Source organism: Hyalella azteca, unplaced genomic scaffold, assembly GCF_000764305.2.
Source record: "Hyalella azteca isolate HAZT.00-mixed unplaced genomic scaffold, Hazt_2.0.2 contig11274, whole genome shotgun sequence".
Classification (NCBI taxonomy): Eukaryota; Metazoa; Arthropoda; class Malacostraca; order Amphipoda; family Hyalellidae; genus Hyalella; species Hyalella azteca.
In genome coordinates, this window is record NW_025941275.1 from 548,912 (window position 1) to 561,382 (window position 12,471).

Sequence of the window (12,471 nt, forward strand, 5' to 3'; positions counted from 1 at the left end):
GAAAATAAAACATGTTTCGTGTGTAAAACAAGTTAGAATGTAACGAATTCAGTGAACTAGTGATACAAATTTTTAAATACCATTTTTTATCCCTTAATTTTGCAGAGGTGCAACGCTCCTTGGTTCTTGCCGAGGCTGTGGTTTTAATAAAAATTGCCTGGCAGCGCAAAGTGGGCGTAAGAATTAATGTTGTCGCTCAATATACATGCAAATTGGCCGAAAGCTCGGGATTAATTGACTATAAATTGCCTGAGCGAATAGCCGCCGCAAATTATGATGAACAATTTAACTCCGAAGCCCTCTGGGAGGTCTTGCACCGAGGGAAATTGAGGGTCAGGCTTTGAGATCGAATGGGAAAATACATGTGAGGGCACGGTCAGTTCAGCAGCTCATATTTTTTTAGGCTGAAAATTATTATTTGCATTATTATTCTACAAAGAGATTATCATGACGTCTGGTACAAAACTTCTAGGCCACGTTACAAAGGATCTACATTCCCAAGAAATGATCATCAGAAAAATAGACCTTAGAGAAGATTGACTACGCTAAGAATTGTGATCTTCTGCTCACTGTGATTTAAGTTGCATTAATTTAGTAGACTATTATTATTATTTTATTATTATTATTATTATTATTATTATTATTATTATTATTATTATTATTATTATTATTATTATTATTATTATTATTATTACTATTATTATTATTATTGTATTCTTATTATTATTAAGGAAGTATCTAGATAGGATATAATAGGCTTGGAATTATATTGTTCATGTGGTATAAATTTTCACACAAATAAACAGCGCAAGCAAAGGACGCTTAATGTTTTATGCACGTACGTTCATAAAATAAAGTGAAAAATATCGTGAGTATGAATTTAGGTTAATGTATGACAGTTTGTACAGGATGGAAATTATCTGGTGGCTGGCAACCGTGTTTAAGAAACAGCAAAAAATAAATGGTGTTAACTTCTTTTATTATTTAACCTGTAAAACATGCAAATTTTGAACTACTTTACGCCGTTTAATTCATTATTATATCTACCCTCCTTTTGTGGTTGCTTTTCTAAGACGTAATGTAAATTCCTTTCGCGAACTATTGGATGTTATAAAACGTGAAGGCCGCATTTTGCCTAACTTCTCACGAAGACACTTTTTGCCTAGAAGTAAATCTGCTTTCATTTTTCAAAACTAAGTTCCATGAAGAACTTTGGGAGGTTCTGATGGCCGTGGATATTGAAGTTGTTATGATACTAACCTCGTTGAGGCACTCCTGTAGGCTCCTGGCATGGCGCTCTAGCAAGCCTCGTCATCATCTATTCGAGAGCTCATGAGCCGAAGTTTCTTGATAAATAGCTTGAGACTTCGGAGTAGATTACACGGACGTCTATGTATTTTTGGAACATGGCTGTGTTATCTCAATAAATTAACACACACACACCTAATTTTAGAATAGTTTTTGAGGAGTATTTGCTTGTGAGTATAAATATGGTTATAATCAAACGGCTCGTGAAAAAATTTTGCTTTTCAATAAATTATTATCAACGTTTTTCATGAGTTGGAATGTAGACATCATAGTTATTTCGCAAGATATTCCATTTATGTTAATAAGGTTACTCTCCCATCGGTACCTGATGAATAATTAATGCACACAATTATAAAAGGTTCATTGAAGGGGAAACAAAGACGTTCTGAGACACCGTTGTATGAGCTGCCATACGCAAATTCAGGAGCAAATAATTTTTACAAATAAATCCGCTGCCGTAGCGTCACAAACTCATTTAGCTGAACAGACCGCCATGGCGTAGTAAAATACAGCACGGTTCTGGGCGCTCACAGCGGCTGATGGACGGACGGGCAACATTTTCTCCTCGTGAAGACTTTCGAAAATACATATTTTTAGTTGAAAGTTTTCAAAATCAGGACGTGCATGAACCTGGTGGTAAAGCAAGGCAATTTAAAAACCGAAATTTCAAAGGGAACTTGTCCCTAAACGTGGGCCAAAGACGGCAATGAATCTCTAGCGATGGGGTCCAGAGAGCTCCTTCAGATATTACTGGACGCGTCGACACATATATTTCGTGAATAAATCATCCCCTTGGCAACCAAACCTGACACCTTGTAACCATTCAGAAGAAATGCACAAATATTATTCACTAGAATATTCCAGAGCCACAATCTTTTTCTCGGAAGAATCTCAACTTTATATTTCTAAAATTTGAAAAGAAGTTGCATTTGAAATGAAGTCTTTGCTCATCCATATAGGCCACGAGGAAAGGGGTGTGGCGAACGACTCGACGACTGCATTCCCACACTAATTTAGATAGAAACTGTTAATATATCTATCGTAACGAAACAAATTATATCACATATGATCAATGATAATTACAATTGACCAGAATTTATATTGGTTCTTCATTAATGAGTGAAAACATAAAACATAAAATATGTAGGCAAATATTTTCCTGCTTCTTTACAAAAGCATTTTATGGTTTTAATTGATATTCTATGCAAATTTCTCCGCACCGAACGGAACTGCATGACTTCAAATATGCGGAGGTGTCACGGGATGATTTTGTTCGGGGTTTTCTCCTACCGAAACTCATTCCTCCAGACCAGGTATGTTACACAGCCTTCGTTCTACAACCATAAACATGTTAAGGTAAACTAATATGAAAAAATACTTCAGGCAATTAAAATTGGATCATTGTCATGCCGACAATGTTCAGAAGAAACTTGATTATAGACACATTATTTCAAATCCTTTATGTAGCACTTGATAACCCCAAAAAACACTCGGCGTCTTCAGACCTTTACAATGCATAACGGCTTTAGATAATTTTAATTAGCCTGTAGAAATCAATCACAGCTAGGCGATAACATGATGCAAAAATATAGCTCACCATCAATTTTCGTGACTGGCACCACAACTGAAAAATGCATTCGATTTGGAGAACTCGCATCGCGTCTGCAATTTTTCTTAATTCATATTGTCAATGAAATCATGTGCTACGAAGCAGAGCTACGGAATTTTTTCAGCATGGTTAGTCTAATTTATGATCCCAGCCAGTATATAATATCAAAGGAAAAAATGTCCGACTCACAATTTATAGTTTTTTTAATAGTTTTGCTCGATACACGAGGGGGAACAAAAAACAGGACTGATTTTCAAAATTTTTATTAATTTATGAAAAAAATCTTCTTTTAAAATTTGCTGGAATGAACTCCAAGTCACTTGGGACAGTTTCGCTCGTTCATCAATACGTCTACGTCGATCTTCAGGGATTAGGTCCCTAATTTTCTCAACACTTTCTTCAGCGCGGTAACATGGAAGGACGACCTGAGAGAGGTTGGTCATCAATGGACATTTCTCCTTTTTTGCAGCGGGAAAACCACTCAAAAACTTGTGTTCTCCCTATAGCATCATCCATGTAGGCTGTCATCCTTGTAGGCATCAAGCATTTCCTTCCCAGTTTCTCACAGAGGAAAGCAAAATTTGATGGCAGTTCGTTGCTCACGAAAATCAGCCATCATCAAAAAAACGACGAGCGCGCAAAGAAGTGCCACAAAAAAAATTTGCGATAGTTGAACACGGCCTTCTTGGGCAGCGATGCTTGGCACACTAACTGCTGAATGTCCGTAGTATATGCACGTACTGGCAGAATGCGGTACTACTAAAACTTCGACCACCACGCTTGCAGTCCGGTTTTTTGAGTAGCCCCTCGTTTTCTGGTATTCCAAACTTTATTTCGTGCATTTCGAAATTGAATAATTTTCCATTAATTATAAATGCTACGCACATGTAAGTTTTTCATAACATGCAGAACCGCATGTGTATCAAGTTTATCAAGTACTTCAGTAAAATTTCACGCTTTACAGTTCACCAGTAAGAACTTCAAGAGTTTTCCATACAAGCACCGGCAATATCTTGCTGAAATGGAGCATAACATCATCGTTGTCAGTCATATTAGACGAGCTCGACCAGCGAGCTGTTGTAGTGCTTCAATTTTCTGAACTGCCCGCTACCCCACGAGACCAAAACCGAGATCCCAATTTGCCCAGCAACCATCCTCTATTTGTTCCAATCACAATCGTGAGAGCCAGAGAATCCCCTTAAATTGCGTGGCACTGGCATTGCCTCAGCGATGCATTAAAACCACGAAGGCCAACACCAAACATTCCACTTGTTAGCTAAACGCTTCTTGTTGCTGAGGCGCAACTCCTCCAGGTCACTTAATATCTACACGTCGCTTGAGGCCACAGAACCGACATGTAATTTTATTGCAGGTAAATCGTGAATCTTGCACTGCACCGTGAAACGAAGGTGGATCAATATCGTCAAAATATACCGGATCTTTTTTGAAATACGCTATTAGATACAAACGGTAGCCTTTATCTGTTTATTTTTAATTCAGTGCATCTTAAATGTCGTATAGAAGAGAATGCCTTGGCTTCTACATGAGGGTTCAAGCTCTCTATCCTTCTCACTATATCCCTCTCTCACATTCTTCCTCTACCTCTCTTTAAATCCCTCTCTCGCATTCTTTCTCTATCCTTCCCTTACTCTCGTTCTCTACCTCTGTTTTAGTCCATCTCTCTCTTTCGTCCTGAATCCTTCTCTCCCATTCGTTCTCTATTCTTCGCTCACTATCATTCTCTACCCCTCTTTTCATCCCTCTCTCCCTTTCGTCCCCTATCCTTGTCTCCCATTCTTTCTCTATCCTTCTCTCACTATCTTTCTTTACCCCTCTTTTAATTAATCCCTCTCTCCCATTCATCCCCTATCCTTCTCTCCCATTCTTTCTCTATTCTTCTCTCACTATCTTTCTCTATCCTATCTCACTATCTCTCTCCCCATTTCCTTTTCAGTCCATGTCTCCCTCATGTTCTCTCCTATTGCGACTGTGTCTAACTGCCCATGGGACCTTCAGAGGGTAAAGATATGGCGTGATCTCCGGACTGGTACCGCGGACTAGTATTCGATACCAGTCGGATTTTCCCGTGAATTTTTTTTCCTGTTGAGCGTATATTTAAAGGTTGAAGTTCCTTCTAACCTCGAATCTTGCGTGCTGTTACAGACAAAAATTTTTTAGATGAAGGTGGTTGACCAAATGCATACCCGACGTCCTGCTGCCCTAAGCGTTAGGTTGGTCGAACTAACATTATTAGTTCAACCATGTTCCTTGTTACTTCACCTGACGATCTTTGTTCATCGAGAGCAAGGATGGAGACTGTCGAACATACTTTGCAGACACTGCATTACATTGGTCGAGATTGGTTTAAGTATTTCTCACTGTTGGATTACATGTTTGCTTTCTCTCTCGCAGTCATATAGCCGTGATAGGTGCTCGTTTGACGCTCAAAAAAGTCAACTGTCATGAAAAAGAATTCAGATAATTCATATTCTCATTCATGGAAGGAATTTCTAAGTACAATATATTCGTCACATTTGCCATTTTCGTTACAGACAAGCACTCGTTTTTACCACCGTGGTCTACAAAGGGCTTAAAAGTGATGAAGACCAAGAGGGAAAACAGGTGCCATCGCGGCCGGTGTCGGTTTCAGTTGCAAGATAAAACAAAAGTTCGCGTGGCGAGTCCATTAGCTTGGAAGCACGCGAGACTTGACGCTCTTACTGTTGTATTCATTAGATGTGATGTCAAAGACTGGGAGATGTTCAGGTAGAAGCAAGCCGTGCACGCGGTCATTATTTTGCTGGCGAGTCTGGCTTAACTGCAAATTTCCATCGCATTAGTTCCAATAATGTTAATATAGCTTACATATAGTCGAAATATATATAATTTTAAGGCCTGCGATCTACTTATTCCCGCTTCTAGTAGTAATCTGGCATGAAAATTTGTAATTCCTTTCTCCAGTAATATACTCGCTTAAAAAACTGTACATTTACTTCAACAAGCCTGTAGAAGTAGAAGCTAAATTCGCAGTTGCGTTAGCGATATTCGAGCTCAATCAGCTACCAGAGAGCGCTTATCAATGACGCGATCTTCCTCCAAGGCAACAAATCAAGACGGCCAAGTGATCGAATGGAGCTTTTGAAGGGCACTGCTTTAGTATTCTACTCGAGTCTTTGCCAGTCTCGCTTGCGTTATTTCTAAGTTTTGTGTCTCCTGTGGAATAGAATCTCGGAAGCTACTTTCAGAAAACTGCCGTGGCAGAGGAAAATGCGCGCAACAAACAGTCCGGGGAGAGGCAAACAAGCTTATTCTCAAATCCATGATTATAATAATATGACTACGACGGCCGCATAGGGATATTAGAGGCCGAAGTTCCAAGCCACGTAATCTCGGGATGATCATCTTCAAATATCTTAAGAGCTTTACTTGCAATTGTTGTATGCAATTAACTCTACGTGACCTGAAAACTACCTTTTGATATAGTCTTGCAGACTTACGACGCAACAGGAGGCATTGTTCATCTAAGGACGAATTTAAATTACTAAGAAAATAAAAGTGTTAGTGGAAACATTGTCTATCACTTGCCTCACTCAGATACATTAACGCCTACAATGCAAACACATCAGTTTGATATCCAAACTCCTTAACCACCTATACGCAGAGGTGGGCAGTAGCGCGCTACATTTTCAGTAGAGGTAGCGGTAGCGGTAGCTGTAGCGGCGCTACATTTAAGCAATTGTAGCGGTAGCGGTAGCGCCCGCGACATTTAGAGCATGTAGCGTTAGCAGCCGCTACATTTCAAAGTAGCACTGCCCAGCTCTGCCTGTACGACTCACAGTGCATGTAATCATGTTTGAAATCTATTCGTCTCCTATTAAATATAACCTTGTTTAGCAAATATTTTCAACCCAGCAGAGCAAATGTAGCCGCAGACTGTCTCAGCCTCAGCCTCTCTCTACTGCCAAGCACTGAAGGCTGCCGCGCTCGTGAAGCGAACGTGACGATGCATCGCCCGATCGCCGTTTACTCGGAAGCGGCACTCGTGTCAAGACGCCTGTTAGGGGCAGGCCTTGATCCTACAGCGGCCCTTGTTCCTGGAGCGGTCTTTGGTCCTTGAGCGGTCCCAGGATTTATGGGCGCTTCGAGAGCTGTTTCATGGGCGATGATATTGATGTTTGTATTGCCTTCGCTGCTGCTGGGCCTGAAGTGATAACCTAATCTCAATACTATAAACGTTGTATGCTCCGTATATTTATCTTCATATAATGTAAGAATACATTATTTCAATTCTGCAAAAAGTTACGGTTTTTTCATCACTCGATGGTAACGCTTTTCTGCTTAATTTTTTATCAAGACTTAAATACGCGTGTTTTAAAGAGAACTCGCTTACAGGCCTCGGTTGGTACTAGCTTTTATGAAGAGTAGAGCTGAGGCCGGTAGACGGGGGCGGTGGGGGCGGCAAGCTCTGATTGGGTCCCGTAAGAGGATTGACGGATGTCAGTTTACTAATGAAGTGCGCTGTCCTGACGCCGCTGCGGTGTTACGCTAGTTATCGCAGGGACGGCCTCATCACTCGCACCTTCAGCGCACATCATCATTTGGGAAAACGAAAATAAATTATTGAAAATATGTGCAGTTCAGCGACGCAAATTTTAGTTCCGTGTATGTTTTTTTTTCTCTCACTTGCTTCTCGCCTCGTGTGGTCAACTTTAGCGCAGTAATGATTCATTAGGATGATACAAAATTATTATCTCATTCTAAAAATAGAATTTAGTATTTCTTAAAAATTTATCAATTTATTCTTCGTCTTCCTTACAGCGATATTTACTGACATTTGCACCCTAGTTCATCTCACCTTAAAATAGGTTTACACGTTATTTGCATTGTTGACATTGATGCCACCTTGCAACACGCCTGTGCTGCCTTGCAACACGCCTGTGCTGCCTTGCAACACGCCTGTGCTGCCTTGCAACACGCCTGTGCTGCCTTGCAACACGCCTGTACTGCCTTGCAACACGCCTGTACTGTCTTGCAACACGCCCGTGCTCACTTGCAACACGCCTGTACTGCCTTGCGACACGCCCGTGCTGCCTTGCAACACGCCTGTACTGTCTTGCAACACGCCTGTACTGCCTTGCAAAACGCCTGTACTGCCTTGCAACACGCCTGTACTGTCTTGCAACACGCCTGTACTGCTTTGCAATACGCCTGTACTGCCTTGCAACACGACTGTACTGCCTTGCAACACGCCTGTACTGCTTTGCAACACGCCTGTACTGCCTTGCAACACGCCTGTACTGCTTGCAACACGCCTGTACTGTCTTGCAACACGCCTGTACTGCCTTGCAACACGCCTGTCCTGCTTGCAACACGCCTACGCTGCCTTGCAACACGCCTGTACTGCCTTGCAACACGCCTGTACTGCTTTGCAACATGCCTGTACTGCCTTGCAACACGCCTGTACTGCCTTGCAACACGCCTGTACTGCTTTGCAACACGCCTGTGCTGCCTTGCAACACGCCTGTACTGCCTTGCAACACGCCTGTACTGCCTTGCAACACGCATGTGCTGTCTTGCAACACGCATGCCTTGCAACACGCCTGTACTGCCTTGCAACACGCCTGTACTGCCTTGCAACACGCCTGTACTGCCTTGCAACACGCCCGTGCTCACTTGCAACACACTCGTCCCCATACAGCTCGCTGACACAGCATTCCTAAGGAATATCTTGTTCATGTTTTTTTCCATCCTCCATGTAATCCCGAGTCAGGCCGTCTGATGACCACGTGTCTCAGAGACTAACCCAATTTGGCCGATCCCAGGTTGGCAACAAGGCAAGAGGTTGTAAATGAGCTCTGCTTCAAACACTAATCCATTTTATACAGCATTATCATTTATACCATTGATTGTCAATGAAATGATTTTCTGGGTAAAATAAAATTGGTTTTTACCTGTTAAAAAGTACTATAAATAGGCCAATAATTTGGCATTATCTGGTTATTTTGCATTCTTTTGAAACATTTATCATTGTCGACGCCTAATGTCAACAGTCAGTTGTAATTGTAAAAGCATAAGGAAAACAAAAAAGCTCTGTTGCGCAACATGACATAATTAGTTTTAATAATTAATATTCAGTCAAAAATCCTCTTAATTAAGTTCAAGGTTTTATGAGAACGCAGCTCTGACGTTCAAAATTTTTTCGGATGGTTTTATAGCACGGAACTTACGTCGAACACAGTTAATCGTTCATTAAACGCCTGCTAAATTACATAATAAGTAAACAAATAAAATAACTTGCAGGAGAAAAACAAAATTAACGTTGAACTTTTCATTAACCACGCGCATATAAGAGGTGAAAACATAAATATGGTTTATACCATCAAAAATATTAAAAGTCTGATTTAAGAGGCTCCGATTGCGCTAACAATGATAAAATTATAACAAAACCTATAAAATATTTGTCATTTTCAGAATTCTTGGCAAATTTTGTTTTCCTAAATGGCGTTCAATCTTGCGACGCCTGAGCGAGCAGGGATCTAAGGGGAGTTTCCATTTGGGTAACATCGTCTGGAATCAAAATTTGAAATGAGCGAATCGCAATCCATCCTGTCGTGCTCCTCATAGATAAGGAATTTTACAGGGTTTCGCCAATTCCAAATTCCCGTCATTTTTAGTCAGCGGTCGAGTCGTAAAATGCGAGAAGATCTCATGGGAATCGAAGGGAACAATTCCTTATCATGCGTAACAGATGGGAAATTTTGATGGAGGACGGCAAAGAATTAGACGAAGCAATGAGAATTTCTAGGCGAAAGCAAAGGCAGTAAAAAAATGAATCTGGCGGCCGAGGCGGGCCGTTGGTTTTGTGTGGAGCGAAACTCTTGCAAACTTCACAGGACGCGATAAGAATGATACGGCGTCTGCCAGAATGCACTAGAAGAAATGAGTGAGACTTTGTCCAAATAGCGATGCACATTTGGTCTTTCTGTGGTTCATCCAGACGCTGGTGGGCTCAGTAAATAGGAGTATCAGGGCTATGGGTTGAAATATGACTCCATTTGGACAAGAGGACCCATTCACATTTCTGCGTGTGGCAGGGACATGCTCCGATACCGGGAGCACTCGACAGCATTCATTGTATTGTTCGTGCCCCATCTGAAACTTTTTCAATTTTCTTGAAGTACTAAATCCTGTGAAGTGCTCTTTCCATAGAACGCGACTTTTCTTTGTTATTTATTCGTTGTTTTAAAACCTGTGAAATATTTTTATTGCATTTTTCCTTACTCTTTCAATCACAATTCAATGGATTCGGCTGAGTTGAAGGCCCATGAAGAAAAAAAAGACCGTTGAAAATAAGACTGGTACAATTGCCAGTGCCAGCAATGTACGTCCAATATTATATTCTAGATTTCCCTTTAGTTCACTATATCTAACTAAAACTTAATTTGTACTAGCTGAAGTAGTAGGGTTTCCTGCAAAGCTGTTCATTTAAAAAGTTGTCAAATTGTATTTTCAATTTTTCGGCCAGCCCGTGCCCTGCCGTAATTAAAATGCCTCATTAAGAAAATTTTCGCGAAATTTTGCTTCCGTTTAGCAGCGCCCTTTATTTTTACAGGAAATTCCGTCTTAGTCCCGAGCTTTCATTTTATATTTCAGGAGCGAACCATTTATGTTTTCGTATTACACGCTTCCGTGAGTATTCGTTCATGAGTATTGTGAAAGTAATAATTTAAATTCAAGGATTTGAACACGAAGTTTTTTTCCTCTTTATTTGTAGTTGTTCATTAGTGTTGAGTACCAGGTTGCTGCTACAGCTCGCACGCAGCAAATATTTGATTATTATTGACATTTTGTGAGAACAAAGAACAGAACAAGCCTGCTCTGACTAGACGGGAACGACAGCCTGCCCTGGTCAGACGGGAATGACAGCCTGCCCTGGCCAGACGGGAACGACAGCCTGCCCTGGCCAGACGGGAACGACAAGCCTGCCCTGGCCAGACGGGAACGACAGCCTGCCCTGGCCAGACGGGAATGACAGCCTGCCGTCGCACGGCAAGCGCCGTCTATGGGAATGACATTTGTCTCTATGGTCCTGCCGAGTCAGTAAATGTTACGAGGAATGTGTTATAAATGCCAACATAAAGGTTCCAACCGATTGATTAAAAGACTGACCGGACATTCTGCTGCGCCGAGAGACCGAGAGACCGGGCACGCGACCTACACGGGATGACAAGAATGGATAGAACATGAGTGCCTGAAAATATTAAGAGCAAGAGTGCAAGAAAATATTAGGAACAAGAGTGAAAGAAAACATTAAGAGCGAGAGGGCGAAAAATATTTAGATCATGAGTGCACGAAAATATTAATTAATATATTATATAATGTATTAAATTATATATTAATCAATGTATTAATTAATGTATTAATTAATTAAGGTATTAAAATATATTAACAATAAAATATTATGAGCACGAGTGCAAGATAACATTAAGAGCAAAATAGCAAGAAAACATTAAGAAAAAGAGTGCAAGAAAACATTACGAGGAAAAGTGCAAGAAAACATTAAGAGCAAGTGTGCAAGAAAATATTAAGAGTATAAGTGCAACAAAATATTAAGAGCAAGAGTGCAATAAAATATTAAGAGCAAGAGTGCAAGAAAATAATAAGAGCAGAATACAGAACGCTGATCAGGGCAAGAAATCAAGAAGATCTGATCAGGACAAGCATCGTGTGTATCTACAGTCTAATATCAACGAGCACTGCTAAGCTCATTAATAAACTAGACAAACTACACAAAAAATGTATTCACACCTTAAGGACGTTTATAATAATGATTTCCGTAAGGAAAAATTTTTTGTGGACGAAATTGGGACGAAAAATTTCCCAGCCCTTTCTGATAGATTAAAACTGAATGATAATCGCCATAACTTGGCAGGCTTTGAATATTTCTCTTGCATTTTATGAAACGCGACCAAACAAACTAGAGATCAGAAGAGATAGTGAAAAAACCCACTAAATGAGATTTATCGGGTTTAGATTGCACAGTAATTCAAAGTGCGGTATGAAATTACAAGCGTGATAAACTTGTGTCGCGCATCTGTCAAGATAATTCTTCGGCGACTTTATCAATATAGAAACCGAGTTCATGAAAATTTAATCATCATTTTCAAACAAAATATCTTAAGATCACTTGGGCTGCTGTAGAAATTCCTTTTTTGTGACAGCCACCATCGCAGCAGGAGCTGTTTCATGAGAAGGGGTCTTCATCTCCAGCCTATTTCCGCTCTAATTAAAGTCTCCCCCCGATGAATTGTCTTGGGATTAAAGTCTGCTTACACTGTCAGCTGCTGCCTCAGATACGTAGAGCCTCGTTCTAAATGTGGACTTTGCCCGGAACTCGCCACTATCTTACGCTGTACCTCCCTCAGTTCTTCCCTTTCAACAGTCATTTCTTACGCTGTACTTCCCTCAGTTCTTCCCTTTCAACAGTCATTTCTTACGCTGTACTTCCCTCAGTTCTTCCCTTTCAGCAGTCACTTCTTACGCTGTACTTCCCT